Consider the following 19,488-nt stretch of genomic DNA (forward strand, 5'->3'; position numbering starts at 1 on the left):
CATAGAATTCATGGGCATGCACTGGGCCCACTGACATTTCTTTTGCTTAGTTTATATATCAGAATTTTCCAGATGAAGGTTAGGGATAGGGATTTTGATGGTGATAATGCTCCTATTTAAAACTAACATTTGTTGGATAAAGAAAATGTGGTTTATATATGCAATGGAGTACTATGTGGCAATGAGAAAGAATGAAATGTGGCCCTTTGTAGCCAACGTGGATGGAACTGGAGAGTGTGATGCTAAGTGAAATAAGCCATACAGAGAAAGACAGATACCATATGTTTTCACTCTTATGTGGATCCTGAGAAACTTAACAGAAACCCATGGGGGAGGGGAAGGAAAAAAAAAAAGAGGTTAGAGTGGGAGAGAGCCAAAGTATAAGAGACTCTTAAAAACTGAGAACTGAGGGTTGATGGGGGGTGGGAGGGAAGGGGGGTGGGTGATGGGTATTGAGGAGGGCACCTTTTGGGATGAGCACTGGGTGTTGTATGGAAACCAATTTGACAATAAATTTCATATACTGAAAAAAAAAATAAAACTACCATTTGTAATTAGCCCCTATGCTGAGCCTTTTATATGTATTACATAAACTATCTCATTTAATTTTCTTAAAAGCCCTGCCATATTACTAGTACCAAAAAGATATCACAGTATGTATTATGTGTTGAAATATTTCAAAAATAGGTATCGGTCCACTTATTTTTATGCATGTTAACACATTCATTTCTCTGTGCAAACTTAAGGAGGTCTATTAATTTTTTCCATTTTTTAGCTAAGGAAACTGAAACAAAGATGTTAACTGCTCATCGAAGGATACATGGATGGTGAATGGCAGAGTCAGGATTTGAATCCTGGTCATCTGGTTTTATAGTCTGAACTCTTTACTGTGATATAAGAATCGCCTTGTTTTGTTGTTTCCTAAATCTTTTCCAATTGATATTTTCAGATATCAAGATTTTCAGGTATCAAGATACCAATCTATTTAGATTTTGGGTACACCAGGAAGTCTATTTTCTTACAAATTTGTCTTAGAGTCAGTCAAAAGAATATAAATTTTTTAGCTAAAATATAAAATGTAAACAGTGTTAAGACTTATAAGCATAACTCTATGCTAGTTGAAATCAAGCACAAGTTCTATTTTGAGCTAGAGTATTACAAAAGGTTTAAACTCTTGATTTCTGAAGTGCAAGAGAATGCGTTGATTCTGAGTGGATTAATCTGCTAAATTTTCTTACCATTAATGCATCTGTTTGAAAACAATGCAATTCAAGTTGGCTAACTTTCCTTTCCATATTAGTTTCTTCACATATTCAGAATGGGAATGGTAGTTAAACACCTCTGAAATAAATTTTAAGGATATCTCTAAAAGTTTAATTCTCCTGGCAAATTGGATTTCACTCATCCACATGTGCTATCTTTTTTCCTGGTCCTTCAACCTCATCCTGCTTTTTAAATGTATTACTTAAAAAAAAAAAGTATCCATGTAATAGAGTGACACATAATCATGTCACAAAAAGACACAGATTCCAGTGAAAAATCTGCCCTCAGATTTTACTTTTGTGAATCACACACATGTGTTGCTAGTCCTGGGACCTCTTCTGTCATTGACAAAGATTTATTTTTCACCTGTTTTTTTTTCAAGCTGCCATGGCTATTTCCCTCTGTAATCTACTAGATACTACATTCTCAGCACACAGAGTATTACTTTTAATATTAGTACATATATAAAATATCTCCATAAAAATCCCACTACTCCTCTTTGTATATACTGATAATCAGATTACTTTGAGACTACTATCTGAGGTAGGTAACAAAATAAATAGAAGATGTCTTCAAGAACATTGTAATCTTTTGGGTGAAACAAGATGCCTAAATAGAAAACAACTAGAGAAGACTTGTTTCCACTGGAAGTGCTCTTGTAGCAGATATTCATATGACTTACTCCTTCAATTTACTCACATTTCTGCTCAAAGGTCATCCCCACAGAGAGGCTTTTTTGGACTACCTTATGCAAATACTATCCTCATCACATTATATTTATTTACCCTGCTTCTTTTCCCAATAGTTCTTATCTTCAACTGATTCTACACTTGTTTGCTAGCTGTCTATACCACAAGTATACAACTCTAAGTGGGGGTGGAGGGGAACTTTGTTCTGTTTATTATTATTATTATTTTGTTCTCATCTGCTAGGGCAGTGCCTGGTTCATTGGAGGCACTCAATAAACACCTGCTGAATGAAGAAAACTTAGGTCACGTTAGGTAGAAAAAGAAGTAACAGATTCACAAATAGGAAGTAAGAATATTTTTCACTTTCTCAATAGGTATACAATTTAATTCTGAATATTATTTTAGACTTAGGATATATAGGTCAGTGTTTAACTTTTATGGATGATTTATAATCTCTTTGGTCAACCTACCTCATAAGGACTTTGGGAAGGTAGCTTAGGGGTGGTTCATCAAGTGCCCTCAGGAATCTGAAGCTAATGTATTAACCAATTGGAATTAGAGAAGTACTTAACTTAAGGCCTATACTGAGCAATGCTGTTGGAAGTGTGTACAGAATACAGAGAAAGTGGTTTCTCTTGTCTATTATCAGGAGTAGAACATTAAACACCTCTGTCCACTGCATCTTGGTATTGGAGTTGCCAAGGAATAATACAATATAGCCAAACACTCGAAGGAATGACACTTATGAAGAGAAGAGACAGAGTAAGATGAGCTTCAGTAGTGGGCACTGGTTCCTTATTGCCAGCAGGTTTCCCCTGGAAGTCAATGCAGGGATGTGGCCAAAAATGAAGGACCCAATCCCCTCCTCCCCCTACAGGGGACAGATAAAGCAGTGGGATTGGCCAGGTGCCATATGACATACATGCTTAAGTGGAGCAAAGGAACACACATTGAGTCTGACAAGGAAATATATTCTCACACAAGGTGCTAAGTCCAGCATAGTTTGCAAAGACTCTTTATCTCTTGGTAAGGAGGTGTTCCAGGCCCAAAGTCTATTCTTTTTTTTTTTTTTTTTTTTAATTTTTTTTTAACATTTATTTATTTTTCAGACAGAGAGAGACAGAGCATGAATGGGGGAGGGGCAGAGAGAGAGGGGGACACAGAATCGGAAGCAGGCTCCAGGCTCTGGGCCATCAGCCCAGAGCCCGACGCGGGGCTCGAACTCACGGACCGTGAGATCGTGACCTGAGCTGAAGTCGGACGCTTAACCGACTGAGCCACCCAGGCGCCCCCTAAAGTCTATTCTTATGCAGTTGACTAGGGGTCAAGAGACTGCATGCATGGGGCTGCTTTTCCTAACACAGAAGAATCTGGAACATACTATTCGGTATGCTCCTTGTGCAAATGTAGGAAACTAATATCCAATAAAATAATATGTAGTCAATTTGTTTCCCTACCTTTTTTTTCTTTAGAGATCAATCTATGTGTCTATCTATACATCTCTCTCTATACCTATCTCCCTGAACCATATTTATATAACATATGTAAACATATGCTTACATACATGTAAAATGTTCACACATGTATAAAAATATATGTACAGTATATATTTAAATTATACACACATTTTTTCTTTTCCTTAAAGATAAATCAGACTTGAGCACAGAATCAAGTAGAGGGACTTTGCTACTTGAACTTAGAACTTGGATTACCCAGAGGGGCTGTCTGTTCACATTCTTTGAACATGACTGAAACATTTCAATGACTCATCCTCTGTATATGATCTCAGATATAATAGATTGGAAGGCTGATAGAGTCTTATAAATTTGCAGTGGAGGGACATGAATTGCAGTGTTATGGTAGATATTACATATGTAATACATTAGAGAACATCCTCATACTAATTAATTCATTTATTATTTCTTCCACAGGTCAAAGCTAAACCATCTATTTTGACCTCTTAATTATTGGCCACTATTAATACTAGTAGTGGGTCTGAAATATTAGAATATACATATTTCTCAGGAAAAATACATACAGGTATTGATTTTTCCCCAAATATAATTTACCTGAATAATTTATGCATTTCCAAGAAGTTTTTCCACAAAAAATTCCTAGGTGATACGTGCCTGAATTTTTATTGATTTTTTTTTCTTTTTGGTTTTGGTGTGGCTTGTATGCAGAAGTTGAATTGTATGGATGGACAAGTGCAATGGGAAGCTTAATACATGAGTTTGAAAAGAGTTTTCAAGCCAGTAAATTTTAAATTGTCCAAAGTAAAGAATTAAAAACATTTACTAATCATTTCCAATAATGGAATGATAGCTCACATTCACTTAGCTCTTCATGTGTGGCACATGCCTTATGCTAACAGAATGCTAAATGTCAGCTTTCCTTGTCGTTTCTACCTGGCCAGTGAAAAGGGTAAAATAACAGGGGATCCCAGCCCTTTTACATAATTTTTGCTAAAAAATGCACATATACCTTCTATAGTTTTGCAAAGATAAGACTTAATCAAATGGCCATGTGCAAGCAGGATGCAGGGAAGGGCAGGCGTTGGTGTGGGGTTGGAAAACGTATCCTGGCTGGGCAGTCACATCCTGGCGATAACCCTGTACTGTGGAAAGAAGAGTGTGCATTTTGTTGTGACCCTCCCTGCTTCAGTTTGCTCAGGCCAGCAAATATCTGGGTAGAACACTTTTGCCACATACTGAACAGACTCAACTCCTTAGAGAGGAACTCCCTCATTCATCGCTTTCTATGGCTCTATTGCATCATCGCTCTCACCCATACCTTCACTTGATTTGGGCGCTGGCAGTGAATCCTTCGTGAGGTTGGTTTCTTGCTGGTACAAATCTGGGGAACCAAAGTTTGAGACTCAGATATGGGCCTATCTGCTAAAATTAGTAAATAAAAGCCAACACACATCCTGGTTCTTTCTATACACTTTCCCTAGAGCCTGAGCTTCAGTCAGCAAACAGTCTGCCTTCTAAATTATTGATGATGAGAAATTATCAATTTTTGTCATACATCACATCACAGGTCACATATCATAACTTCTGTTTATGATATTTCCTTGCTTTGTGTTATCTATTTCCAGTGTAAAGTTAATAGCCACATATTTTAGGTTATTATTAAAGCAAAACTTCACTTCAATGTTCTAATTTCCGTATTAAATTATTAAAAAATTATTTTAGGGTTGTTGTAAATTTTCTCTTAAGGCTTCGCACCTTACATTCCTAATGTGATTAATAAGATGTTCAAAGTCCAAATTACAGGCAGGAAACAGAAAAAAAAAAGAATAGGAGAAAAATAAGACAATATTTAAGTGGATTACCAATTCCTAAATAGTGGAGAAATACTGGAAAATATATTTCATTAATAATTATCTTTTAAAAACTGAAAAGTAAAAATGATAATATTTGAAATGTGGAAATAAAGCTCAAGTATTATAATTGGGAATTCAATGGTTTATTGATGTATAGCAAGCATTCATTAAAAAATTTCTTTTTAACATACTTATTAGTTAGGTTTACTTTTAATGACATTTCTGAGTCATCAATAAATGGACACACATTTTGTATTCAAAATACCTTTCTCCCGTGCAGGAGAAATTCTATGATCATTCGGTTAATCAATAGCTTAAACATATACACTAGAAAATATGCCATATGGATGTTTGGATCTGATTCCATAAAGATGATGTTTATAGGTTAGCCTAGTTTGGGCACCACTGTAGTAACTATGCCTGACAGGGGAGTCCATGTGATTCAGAGAATCTTAACAATGGGTGAAACACACTTTCAACTTGGGGCCAGTGCCCTGGGCACACCATTTACACAATAAACGTAGACGTTACTATTTTCAATATTTCATATAAATACATCACCTACTTAATGGTAACTAATTCTCTTTCAGATATTAAATTCATAAGCAGTACTGCCAGGGGAAATGTCTGTCCTAGATACAGACAGGGACATTTATCATGTTCATGGCCTTCATTCTGATGATCCGCTTTATTCTATCTCAAACCACTTTTTCTTTATACAATAACTGTCACTGACTAAGAACTCTGAAATTAGTCTATGTTCACAATTGTTCAAAATTCTGTCACAAAAAGAGACTTCCTCAGCTGTCATTCTATTTCTGGTCCTTTTGGTACAATAAATACCAGTGTGCTTCTAAAAATGATGGTGAATTCCTCTTATCACCCTTTATAAAATGACTTCTCTTATTGGCATGAATTTGGTTTATTATATAGCTTCCTATGTTAGGCTTAAAAAGGATTAATATCTACTTTTAATGTAGTGGGGATACAAATTTTATGCATTAACTCATGTGAAAAAAGTACATAATTTTCTCTTAAAAAATGTATTTTATGCCCCGTTTTGATGGGGAAAAAAAAAAAAAAAACTTTAGCCTTCATAAATGTAGGATGATTCTCCTTTTACCAAGTGACAAAAAGATACAGGGCAAAGGTAGCATTTATCATGACCAGCCTTAATGGCTGGTGAAGTTAGTGTGGAGAAGGAGAGTATCTGACTTTCAATACCAGGTGCACATAAGGATATCTCCTGAGATATATGTAACCTTCTGATCCTTGGTCATCAATTCATTACAGATTGTCCCTAAGACACAATTTTAATATTTAATATTGGGTTTTCTTAGACTCTATTGCCTAATCTCTTCAGGAATCTAGTTCTTTCCATTCCATCGGTCACACTTGAGGCCATGAGAATCTTTTATTTTTAAATTTTTTATTATTTATTATTTCTGAGATTGAATGAGGAAAGAGCAGAAGGCAGGGGTGGGGGATAGAGGATCCAAAGCTGTCAGCACAGAGCCCAGTGTGGAGCTTCAACTCTTGAACTGTGAGATCATGACCTGGGCTGAAGTTGAATGCTGAATTGACTGAGCCACCCAGGCACCGGAGAGCCTGAGAATCTGTGCGAGAATGTCAAAGTTCCTGTTTCTCCAGATGTGACCCTGCCTCTCTGCTCCTACAGCTCTTCTGAGCTAGAGGGTGCAAGTTATCTTTCACAGGTGTGTGATTTTTGATAAAAATGCCAGTAGGATCTTGCTAACTTCATCACTTGGTTTGCTTCACTAGGATAAAGCACACCAGGCTGACCGGATGTAGGCAAAACCCAAGAGGAAAAATGAAGGAAGGTAAATCACTTACGTAAATAACAATAACAGCATGGTCCTGCTACAAGTAATCTGAAGTACTTTATTTTATGATTACTTCCTATCCTTCCCCTCCACACATTACCTAAAAGCTCTTTGCTCTGATGTTTTCCTGTTTCTTTGTTAAACCTCCCCTATCCTACTTAGCTGCTCTGACTAGTTCTTGCCAATGGAAGCAAAGGTATAAACTTTGATGGATGGCTTGTTGTGTACCAAATTTGACTTCAAGTTTTATGTCATATAAAATCATGAAACTGGTTATTTTGGAGGAGATTAAAAGATTTTTATAAGGTCTGGCTTTAACTTCGTTTCTGTTGGTTGGCCTGAGGATCAATATATTGGAAAAGCAATTTTCTGATGTCTGTGAAATCATCATTATTAGAGGAATAAAATGGTGACAATATTTGGCTTCCTAGATAGATCTGTCAAAATATACTGACTCTTGTACAGCTTAGCAAAAGTGGCAATATCCTATTTCTTAAACCAATACTCCTATTTTCACATGGATTGTTGATAGCTATTAAGAAATAATAATTGTGCAAAACATTTTTTTCTAAGAGGCAGAACCTAAAGATTTTAAAGTCAATTTACATTTGACATATAAAATAAACAATAATTCTGCTAAAAGGACTTTCAAATACATGGGGTTCTTTTATTTATTTATTTTTTGAGAGAGAGCATGAGCGGGGGAAGGGCAGAGCGAGAGGGGGTCAGAGGATCCAAAGCAGGCTCTGCACTAATAGAACTCATGAACCGTGAGACCATGACCTGAGCCAAAGTCAGAAACTTAACCAACTGAGCCACCCAGGTGCCCCACGGGATTGTTTTCCCTTAAAGCAAAGCAAAACAAAAATGAGAAGAATGATGCTGATTTCCTTTGCAGTCATTGCAAATAAGCAGGAAAAACCATGCCCTGGTAAATATTGGGTTTTCTTTTTAAATGCATCTTTAAAAATCAACATTGAACAATCATTCTTTCTGTTTATGTTTTCCAGATCAGTTGTCAGCAATGTTTTTAGCTTCATAAAGAAGGTATTTTATATGGGTTAAGAAATATTTTTATGTTCTGTTTCAATGCTTTTTTAAATGATAGGTTCTGTAAAACTACACAAAATATTATAGATGCCATGAATCAAACAGTGAAACTACAGAGATGCTTATCACTTTTTCTAGGGTGAAAAGGCAGGGTAAGTAGCAAGGGGAAGTGTGGAGCATAAAGCTTTTAGAAAGATTTAATGGGACATGGATACCAAAGCTATTTTTTTGTGACTTTTGGAAAAGTATATATATTGCATATTTCTAGAATTTGCTCTTGATGTAAGTTGGCTACTAGTGAGAAAAGAAGGAAAATGGAGTAAAAGATTTGTATTTCCGCCTATGTGACAGACTAGGTCCATGAATTGATCTTTTTTGTTGAAAAATCCTCAAAATTATGGATAAAATAACTTAAATCATCACAAATGCATTGGTGATCTTGCAATAAAGTGAGTCATATTTTTGTACCAAAAATCCTAGTGAAAGTAAAAACTCAGAAAGGATAGTGGAGCACAGAAGCTGGTTTTTATACTGAAAGCATTTGCTAAGCCTTGTACCATTGAGTTTTGCTTTCTGTGGCCTCACTAGATACCTTATATTTGAGATGAAATCCAGAGCTGAACCAGGTTCATGATTTTAATACAATATATTCCCTTCTACCATATGCCTGAGATTCTGTAGACTACATCTTCAGTGTAAGGGTAAAGTAGAAATATATTAAACACCTGTTCCTTTTATTGTGGCAAGGAATAGTTACGGTCATGAACTTGGTGCTGAGTAGAAGCCAGAAAAAGAAAAGCATTGAAAATCTGATAGTACAATCCACATGTTGTATTCAGCCTGAATTTATACTTCCTGTGTAGTGTAAAAAAAACCTTCATTTTGAGAACATGGAGTCATTCTAGACAGTACTTGGTAGATGAGAGGAAAATTTGAGAATGCAAAGATTTTCCACAAATAAAATTTCAATGAAAATTGGTAGCTTGCGGTTTAAAATATCTAAATACACAAGGCAAAATAAAATGTAGCATGGAAAGACAGGTCTATGAAAGTTCTAATGGAAGCATAAGATACATGGAAAAGAGAATGAAGAGATGAACATATACTTATTTGGATTCCAGAAGGAGAGGAGAATACAAATAGGAAAAAGCAATATCTAAAAATATAAGGGCATGACCCATGAAAGAAATAATTGATAAGTTGAACTTCATTAAATTAAAAACTTCTGCTCCGCAAAAGATAGTGTCAAGAAAATAAGACACAGACTGGGAGAAAATATTTGCAAAAGACCTATCTGACAAAGGACCGGTCTCCCAAAATATACAAAGAACACTTGAAACTTAACAATAAGAAAATAAACAAATCAACTAAAAAATAAGCAAAAGCTCTGAACAGACATCTCATCAAAGATATCCTGATGTCAAATAAACACATGAAAAGTTGCTCAACATCATATGTAATCAGGGAATTGCAAACTGAAACAAGATGCCATTACAACCGATTAGAATGGTGAAAACCTAAAATGTTAATAACACCAAATGTCAACAACGAAACATTCATTCATTGTCAGTGGGAATCTACAATGACACAACCACTTTAGAAGACAGTTTGGCCGTTTCTTACAAAGCTAAACATACTCTTAACCATATGACTGAGCAATTGTGCTCCCTGATATTTACCCCAATAAGTTGAAAACCTATGTCCACACAAAAACTTGCACACAGACATTTATAGCAGCTTTTTTTCTGTAAGTGCCAAAACTTGGAAGCAATGAAGACGTCTTTTAGTAAGTTAGTGGAACAACTATGGTATAGCTAGACCATGGAATTTTATCCAGTGCTAAAAGGAAGCTATCAAACCATGAAAAGACATGGAAGAAGCTTAAATGCATATTACTAAGTGAAAGAAGTAAATCTGAAAGTGTATATACTATATGATTCCAACTATATGACATTCTGGAAAAGGCAACAAATACCATGGCTGCCAGGAGTTGGGGGAGGGAGGGATGAACAGGCAGAACACAGAAGACTTGGGGGCAGTGAAATGATGCTCTATGATACTATAGTGGCAGATAACATGTCATTATACATTTATCCAAACCCCTAGAATGTACACTAACAGTGAAACCTATTGTAAATTATGGACTTCGGGTTTAAAGATGTGTCAGCGTAGGTTCATTGTTTGTAAGAAATGTACCGCTCTGGTGTGAGATGTTGATAATGGGGGAGGCTATGCAAATGTGGGGAAGGGGTGTATGGGAAATTTTTGTATTTTCTGCTCAATTTTTCTGTGAATATAAAGATGCTCTAAAAAATAAAGCCTGCCAATAAAATATAATGACTGGTACATATACGTATTTCTTTCATCTGTCAGCAGGCAGAACAAAAAGCAACAGCATTCTAGTAGCAATGAATATATTCAGCACCCAGATCTTGGTTTCTCATACTGTTCTCCAGCGAAAGGAATGGAGGATCATTGGAGAAGTTACCGATTCTAGAGCTGGGGCCATAAATATGCAGTATGAGTGTGGGCTATCTTGTAGCACCAGAAAATAAGAAAATGCTCAACAAAACAAAACAAGATAGAGCACATAAGCAAACCACAATGATTTGGTATGCTAAAGGGACACAAGAGACCACTGTAAGAGCTCCTCATTGCCAAAGCTAAGGTAATTGGAGGAGCAAAATAAAGTAATAACAGATTATAATGCAAAGTGTAAAATAAATATCCAAGTCCATACTGACATAAATGATCAGGTAAATAAATAGGGAAAATAGATATATCTCCCACGCAGAAGAACTCCAACCAATTTATATACTTATTTTGCCCTAAAGGATATACAGTATAACTCCATAGTCCTTAAGTGTGAGTTGTGCCCAATGACTTTCTTCTGAAGTTTGAAAAAAGGGAAAAAGAGTAACTTTACAAGGGAGAAACTTAACAAATGACTTCAGCCAGGTGACCAAGATTAACAATATTGACAAGTCATGCGGATAATATGCACCCTTGTTATTATTATGTTATGAAAATAGTAATTTACCTCTGTGATCTACCTCCTAAAAACCCACAACCCCAGTCTAATAATAAGAAAAACATCAGATGAATTCCAACAGAAGGAAACTCTCCAAAATACCTGACTAGTACCCTTCAAAGCTGTTAAGGTCATCAAAAGTAGACATACCTGAGGAACTGTCACCGTGAAGAGGAGCCTAAGGAGACACAGGACTAAATACAATGTAGTATCCTGGATAAGATCCTAAAATAGGTAAAGCACATTAGGTAAAAACTGAGGAAATCTAAATAAACTTTAGTTTACACATCAATAACTTTATTATAAAGTTTGTAGACTTTCCACTTCACTTATCAATATTGGTTCATTATTTGTGACAAATCGTACTATAATGAAAGATGTTAGGAATAGGGAGAATTGGATGTGAACTGGATATAGCAACTGTCTGTACTATCCTCCCAAATTTTCTATTAAAAGGAATCTCTTGTAAAAATAAAAGTGTTAAAAAACACAATCACTCAGAATTCTACCCCAAATAATGAAAAGACATTAATCCATAGATTTAAAAAGATCAACAGGTCCGAAAAGGGAAGACAAATTCACACTTACATATGCAAAGATAAAGCTGAAGACACCCAAAGATAAAAAGAAGATATCAAAAAAGTCAAAGGGAAAAGACTGATGTACCAAACAGCTGCAGTGAGACTGTTACTTCTCATCAACAGCAAGGGAAGGAAGAAGATGAGTGCATTTAAGGTAGTAATAAAGGTGAGAGCAGTAATTATTAAGATTAAAAACAAACTGAGAATATCAACTAAACAATTGATATTGAAACAGGCTAATAAAATAAACAAACTCTGGTAAAACTGGTAGAAGAATAGAAAAGAGAAGACCAAGTATAAAATGAAATTTTAAAATGACACAATTATTGATATTCCAGATGTGAAGAGGAAATTCAGAAGATTTTACGGATAATTTTATGCTACTTAAAACTTGGGTAAGAGGTACTAATTCCTAGAACAATGTAACTTTTCAAAACAGTCTCAAGGTTAAAAAAACAAAACAAAAAACAAAAACAAAACAAACAAAAAAACCCCACCAAATAGTCCTAAAAACATTAAGTACATTCATTCTTAGGGAAAAATTTTCCCAAAAAGAAACCTTGCTGCCTGGGTGTCTTCCCTGGAAATTTCTACTGCATGCTCACGAATGAATAATTTGAATATTGAGTAAACTATTATAGAGTGTTAAGGAAGAGGAAACACTCTCCTCTGTGACGCCAGCATTACCTGTTATTACAGGACAGGGACAGCAAAAGAAAGTAAAATAACAGCTGCATCTCATTCAAGAGCAAGTTTGAAATAGTTTTGCCAAAATATTGCCATACTCAACCAACCTATGTTCAAATAGGTTATTATATCATGACTAAGTAGGACTTATTATGAAAATGCAAGATTGGTGTGATGTTATTAGTTACTCACTATTTGAAGAGACTAAAGCAGAAAAATGTGTTTTTGTAAGGACTTTGTTCTCAAAAGATATTTTTGCTAGGCACAGAATTCAAGTTTGACAATTCTTTTAGTTTTTTGAAAAAATGTGATCCATCATTTTCTCACTTGCATTGTTGGGTTTTTTTTCAAGAAGGTTTTTAAAAAATGTTTACTTATTTATTTATTTATTTTGTGTGTGTGAGAGAGAAAGCATGCACAAGCAGGGGAGTGGCAGAGAGAGACACCGTCAGCACAGAGCCCGACGAGGGCTCGAACCCACTAACCATGAGATCATGACCTGAGATGACACCAAGAGTCAGATGCTTAACTGACTGAGCCCCCCAGGGACCCCATCACTTGTATTGTTTTTAATAAGAAATCTGCTATCATCCTTATCTTGTTGGAATGTATGTTTTGCCTTGCTGCTTTTAAGATTTTCTCTTTATCATTGGTTTTGAGCAATTTGATTATGATATTCTTTAGTTCTCCATTTTTCCTGTGTTTGAGGTTCACTGATTTCTTGGATCTATGCATTTATAATTTTCATCAAATTTGGAAGAGTTTTAGCCATTTAGTCAGATATTTTCTCTGTCTCCCTCAACAGTTCTTTGGGCATTCTAATTACATATGTATGTAATCACTTGACATTGTCCCACAGCTCACTCATGATGTTTATTTTTTAAATTTCTTTTTTTCTTTATGTTTTATTTTGGATAGTTTCTGTTGCTATTTATTCAAGTTCATTATTTTTTTTCTTCTTCAATCTAGCCAGCTGTTCATCACATTCATTGCATTTTCCATCCTGGACATTAAAACTTTCATCTCTAGAGGTTTGATTTTCCATATATCTATGTAACCTTATAAACACATGGAATACACTATAATGACTGTTTTAATGCACTTGTTTGCTAGTAACGTTTGTGTCCATTCTGGGTTGGTTTTTAAAAAGAGCTTTATTGATGATATAATTCATATACCATACAATTATACATTTAATTGTACAATTGTATGTTTTTTAGTATATTTAGATATGTAGAAGCATCACCATGTCAATTTAAGAAAAACTTTCAACACCTTAAAAAGAAACCCCAGATCCATTAGCTATCATTCCTTATCTCCCTATTCCCCTCCCAACCTCAAGGAACCACTAATTTACTTTCTGTCTTTATAGATTTCCCTATTCTGGATTTTCATATTAGTGAAATCATACAATATGTGGTCTTTTATAATTAAATTCTTTCACTTAGCATATTTTCTGGGTTCATCCATGTTCTGACATGTATCAGTATTTCATTGCTTTTTAATAGGTGAATAATTTTCCATTTATGAATATATCATGTTTTGTTTATCCATTCGTCAGTTGGTGAACATTTGGTTGCTTCCATTTTTTGGCTATTGTTAATAAGAGCTGCTATATAATCATTCATTTACAAAGTTTTACATGGACGTCTGCTTTGATTTCTCTTGGGTATGTACCCAAGAGCTGGAATTGCTGGGTCCTCTAGTAACTCTATGTTTAATCATTTGATGAACTGCCAAACTGGTTTTCCAAAGTGGCTGAATCATTTTACATTTTCTCCAGCAGTGTATGAGGTTCCAATGTCTCCACATCCTTGCCAACACTTGTTACCTACTTTTTGATGCTAGCTATTCTGATAGGTGTGAAGTGGTATCCCATTGTGGTTTGAATTTGGCCAATTGATTTTTCTTGTCATTATGAATTCTGTTTTTCTGTTTGTATACCTGGTATTTTTTGATTGAATGATAGTCATTTTGCTTTTATTTTGTTGTATTGTGCTAGATATTTTTGTGTTCCTATAAATACTTCTGAGCTTTGTTATGAGACAGTTACTTGAAAATGATTAGATCCTTTGCGTCTTGCTATTAATACTCGTTAGGCAGTACCAGGGCTGTTTTTAATCATGGGCTAATTATTCACCACAACGAAGGCAGGATCCTTCTGAGAATTCTGTCCAATGTTCCTTGTAGTATGAGGTTTTCCAGCTTGGTCGGTTGCAACAGTCACTCTTTCAGCCTCATGTGACCAATAGGAACTTTTCTCTCTGATTATTTTAGATAGTTGTTTCCTGGCTTCAAGTAATTTCCTCTTACACATGTGTTGTTTCATATATTTCACCTAGTTTTTGAGTTTTTTTTTTAGGTGGGAAGGTAAACCTGGTACCTCTGACTTGATCTTAGCTAAAAGCAGACCTGCTTAATTTATTTTAATAGTTTCCTAATATCCCAGACTTACCGTTTCTCAGATCACCTTTGTGCTATGAGAATTATCTTTGTAAATACAAGATTTATGCTGCTCTATTTACCTCAGATGGACATTGTATTGGTGAAAAATTGAGAGAAATGACCTTTCCAATATTCAGAGAGTTTCTTCTATATGTCCACAACTTCAACTACTGCTCTCTTTTAGATGGCATACTGATATGAATGGTGTTTGAATTTGCTATTTCTGTATTGATTTTTCTGACTAAACAGGGATGTTTCCTCCTTCTACCATTTAAACTGGAAATGCCATTTAATTAAGCAACTGAATGAAAAGAAACACTTGTTTTTCCTTGTGTATCTCCTTTTATCTGTAAGTCACATTATCCTTCTTGGCAAGTTTTGGCATAGATATTTTGGTTTTCTCTGGGCTTGACATAATATGTTCTCCTGAAATTTGTGAATCTTGACAGTTTGAAAATAGTTTGATGTAGAAATTATCGGTAGATAAACATGTAACTTCTTCAAAGACTGTAAAGCTCCAGCTTTACTTTAGCAAGTAAAAAGAACAGAACTACTGTTAGTAGATTCCTTTTTCCAGAAACTCATTTACTTAGAGGCTCCCCATGAGCAGTCCTTCTTCTGTTCTGATTCATATCTTTGGGAATATTCCAACAAGTATATTTCAAAATCTCAACACACAAGAAGAACTCTTTTTTTTTTTTAAATTTTAAAAGCACTATTCACCTTATCATTACTAGCAACCAGAAGACTTTTTTATCCCCAACAAATCTTCTCTTCAAGGGGAATTCTGAAAGGCAAAACATTTTATATATTTTCATGTATACTGTACATCCCTTTATGTCTATTGCTTAAAGGATTTTAACGAGTGTTCTGGTGTTGTAGAAAAGTCTGCCAGAGGGTTGCCTGGGTGGCTCAGTCGGCTGGGCGTTCAACTTCGGCTCAGGTTATGATCTCACGGCTTATGAGTTCAAGCCCCGTATCGGGCTCTGTGCTGATAGCCCAGAGACCAGAGCCTGGAGCCTGCTTTGGATTCTGTCTCCCTCTCTCTCTGCCCTTCACACACTCACACTCTGTCTCTCTCTCTTTCAAAAATAAATAAACATTAAAAAAAAAAGTCTGACAGAAAGTGTTAAAAAGTGTACCTTTTTCATTAAAAAAACTCCAATAAGCTTAAAGCTTATCATGTGGTGTTGTTATATGTTTATGTGTCTAGTGTTTTGTTTTGTTTTTGACATGAAATGTGTTCAGGTTGTATGTATCTTTGATTTCAGTACAACATGTCTGATTTTCTTGTATTCTGAAAACTCTCCTTGAAAGTAGAAATATGCTAATTTGTAAATATTATACTGCAAGTATTTTAGCTACATCAAATTGTTTTAGAACTGAGGCAGAGTATGGGGTGCATGGGTGGCTCAGTAGGTTAAGCGTCTGACTTAGGCTCAGGTCATGATCTCACGGCTCATGGGTTTGAGCCCCATGTCGGGCTCTGTGCTGGCAGCTTGGAGCCTGTAATCTGCTTCAGATTCTGTCTCCCTCTGTCTGCCTCTCCTCTGCTCACATTCTCTCACTCTCTCTCTGTCTCAAAAAATAAACATTAAAAAAAAAAAAACTGAGGCAGAGTATACAATAAATAAATACACGATAGGAAATAAGCTAATGCATATGGATTTTTCTTTAAGTATCAGTGTCAATTCTGATCAGGTCATGTCTTTAACAACTTGCAGTGATCTCAGAATAAAGTTTGAACTTCTTAGCTTTATTTATGAGGGCCTCAATGACATGGCCCTCATAAGCAAAGCCCTCATGGTCCATAAAACAGAGGCTATGGAGAAGGATATACCATCTTCTGTTTTATTCTGCAGCCATATTGTACTTTTTCAGCTCTTTGAAACCACATGCACCCTCAACTCCAGGTTCTTTCTTAACTCTGTTCCTTCTCTCTGGAACAGTATGTCTCTCATCTCCCCCACTATAGATTGGTTGGTATTTTTGCCATGTCCTGCTTTAACACCTACATGTTTCCACATTACTTTGATTTCCTGTTTACTTTTTTTTTATCCTCTGATGTCTGGAATAAGCTTTGTTAGGACAGGAACCACCTCCTGCTCACTGAATATTCCATCTCCACAGCCCCGCACAGGGCCTGCAACATGCAACATAATAGGTATTGAAGAACTACATTTTCCATGTTGAGTGAGAACTAATGGGAAGATGAAAAAAGAAATATTAAATTGAACAAAGTCTTCACCCTTAAGGAATTTGCCATCCAATCAGAAATGGCAAATATACACTGAACTATACTACAAGACTCTACAGAACAAGGTAAGTGCCACAGGAGAGAAGAAAAGTACTGCGAAAGTAAAAAGGAAACAAAACCATATCCAAATGAGAGCTATTAGAAAGGGCTTCAGGCCTTGAGGGAAGGGAAGAGTAAGGTTTCAGTGTGTAGAGATGCAAGTGGAAAAGCCTGGAGCATGTCAGGAAATGCCAAATAATTTGTTGTTGTTGGAGTGAAGGGTATGCACAGGGAAGATATGGAGGACAAGACTGGAGAGGATTGTTAGGGCTACATTTGAGGGCCTTGAAGTCTAAGCAGAAGGATACATCTTTTTTTTTTTTTCAATATATGAAATTTATTGTCAAATTGGTTTCCATACAACACTCAGTGCTCATCCCAAAAGGTGCCCTCCTCAATACCCATCACCCACCCTCCCCTCCCTCCCACCCCCCATCAACCCTCAGTTTGTTCTCAGTTTTTAAGAGTCTCTTATGCTTTGGCTCTCTCCCACTCTAACCTCTTTTTTTTTTTCCTTCCCCTCCCCCCATTGGTTTCTGTTAAGTTTCTCAGGAAGAAGGATACATCTTTAACTTAGTTACCAAAGAAACTTTCGAGGGTATTTGAGCATACCAAGTATTGGATCATTCTTTCATGCTTTGTTGCTACCAAGTTATGGTACATCTCTCAGGGTGATTTTAAAGTAAAAGACTTATAATAGTGATATGTGCTCCACATTTCTTTGATCACCACGTTGATTCCCTCCCTGATCTCTTCCCTAATAAGGAGTAATAGTTTGGGATCAAACAAAAAAAAGTATAATTTATAAATGTTTGACTTCTCTGGTTTTAGTCTTAGACTTTGTAAAATAATAACAAATTTATTGTAAAACAATTGGTGAACTATTGTGTGTAGATAAGATAATTCTCGATAATTTATTAAATAAGGTAATTCAATAAAATTTTAAGTTGTTTTGATGGTATAATTTAGACTAAGCTCCATTATTTTATTTTATTTTAATATGAAATTTATTGTCAAATTGGTTTCCATACAACCCATAAGAGACTCTTAAAAACTGAGAATAAACTGAGGGTTGATGGGGGTTGGGAGGGAGGGGAAAGTGGGTGACGGGCATTGAGGAGGGCACCTGTTGGGATGAGCACTGAGTGTCGTATGGAAACCAATAAGCTCCATTATTTTAAATTTCAATATGGTAACTGGACTTTTAACATTTCTCTTTTTTTAATTAAATTAAAAAAATTTCTTTAAATGAGTATTTATGAAATGAAACTTTGGAAACTAAGAAACAAAGAAAAGAGTGAGTATATAATTATATATGCATAAAGGCACATTTGACAACAAATAAAATGATGTTTTAAAAATGTAATAATGTTGAGGGGCACCTGGGTGGTTCAGTCAATTGAATATCCAGCTCTTAGTTTCAGCTCTTAGTTTCAGCTCAGATCATGATCTCATGGTTCATGAGTTCTTGCCCTACGTGGGTCTCTGTGCTAGCAGTACGGAGACTGCTTGGGATTGTCTTTCTCTCTCTCTGCCCCTCCCTCCCTCACTCATGTGCTCTCTCTCTCTCTCTCTCTCTCAAAATAAATAAATAAACTTAAAACATATATTAAAAAAATTACCCCAGACATATTTCTCAAAGTTCTGGTGGCTATAAGTCCAGGATGAAGAGGAGCAGGCTCTGTAATCTCATGGTCAGGTTTCTGGTAAATACTCTCTTCCTCGGGGACCATCTTCTCTGTGTCCCACACCTCAGCAGGGGCAAGGGACCTCTCTGACCTCTTATTATAAGGGGACTATTCCCGCTTATGAGGGCTCCACTCTCATGACCTAATCACTTCTCAAATGTCCAACCTCTAAATACCATCACATTGGAATTAGGGTTTCAACATATGAATTTTGGGAGACACAAACATTCAGTCCTTTGTACTTTTCTCTTTCAGACACAAATTCCCAGAAATTAGCTCAGGGTATGGAATACCAGTAAATTTTGTAAAATTATAGATTGTCTTCAGTTTTAGCTAATAATTGTTTGTTTACTTAGAACTTTCATTTATGCCAGAGGTTAAGATCATGATGAACATTTTATACTCTTAAGAACAATTCCTAGTATCTTTTAAGATGATTGACATTCAGTGTTTTTTGAACTTTAGAGATTTAAAAAAATGTGTTTAATACCTGTACATTCTTGGCACACATTGCATGGGTGTCAATATGACCCATTACAGCATTTTGAGGGAAGAAACTGATGTTTGATGAATTCTGTGTCTGACA

The 19,488-nt window shown here is 35.7% G+C and overlaps 1 protein-coding gene across 2 annotated transcripts in view; it reads right to left on the reverse strand.

Annotated features, from left to right (window-relative positions):
- Positions 1 to 19,488, reverse strand: part of PKP2 (plakophilin 2) — a 261,095-nt gene that overhangs the window by 231,214 nt on the left and 10,393 nt on the right. Inside the window, exons 2-3 of one of the 2 annotated variants that reach the window (XM_042946240.1) lie at positions 11,356 to 11,430; positions 4,746 to 4,808 (exon numbers count right to left, since the gene is read on the reverse strand). The gene's annotated coding sequence lies outside the window, so the exon portion shown is untranslated. The remainder of the gene's footprint in view (positions 1 to 4,745; positions 4,809 to 11,355; positions 11,431 to 19,488) is intronic. The other variant, XM_042946241.1, reaches the window with a different exon arrangement.

Source organism: Panthera leo, chromosome B4 (genome assembly GCF_018350215.1).
Source record: "Panthera leo isolate Ple1 chromosome B4, P.leo_Ple1_pat1.1, whole genome shotgun sequence".
NCBI lineage: Eukaryota > Metazoa > Chordata > Mammalia > Carnivora > Felidae > Panthera > Panthera leo.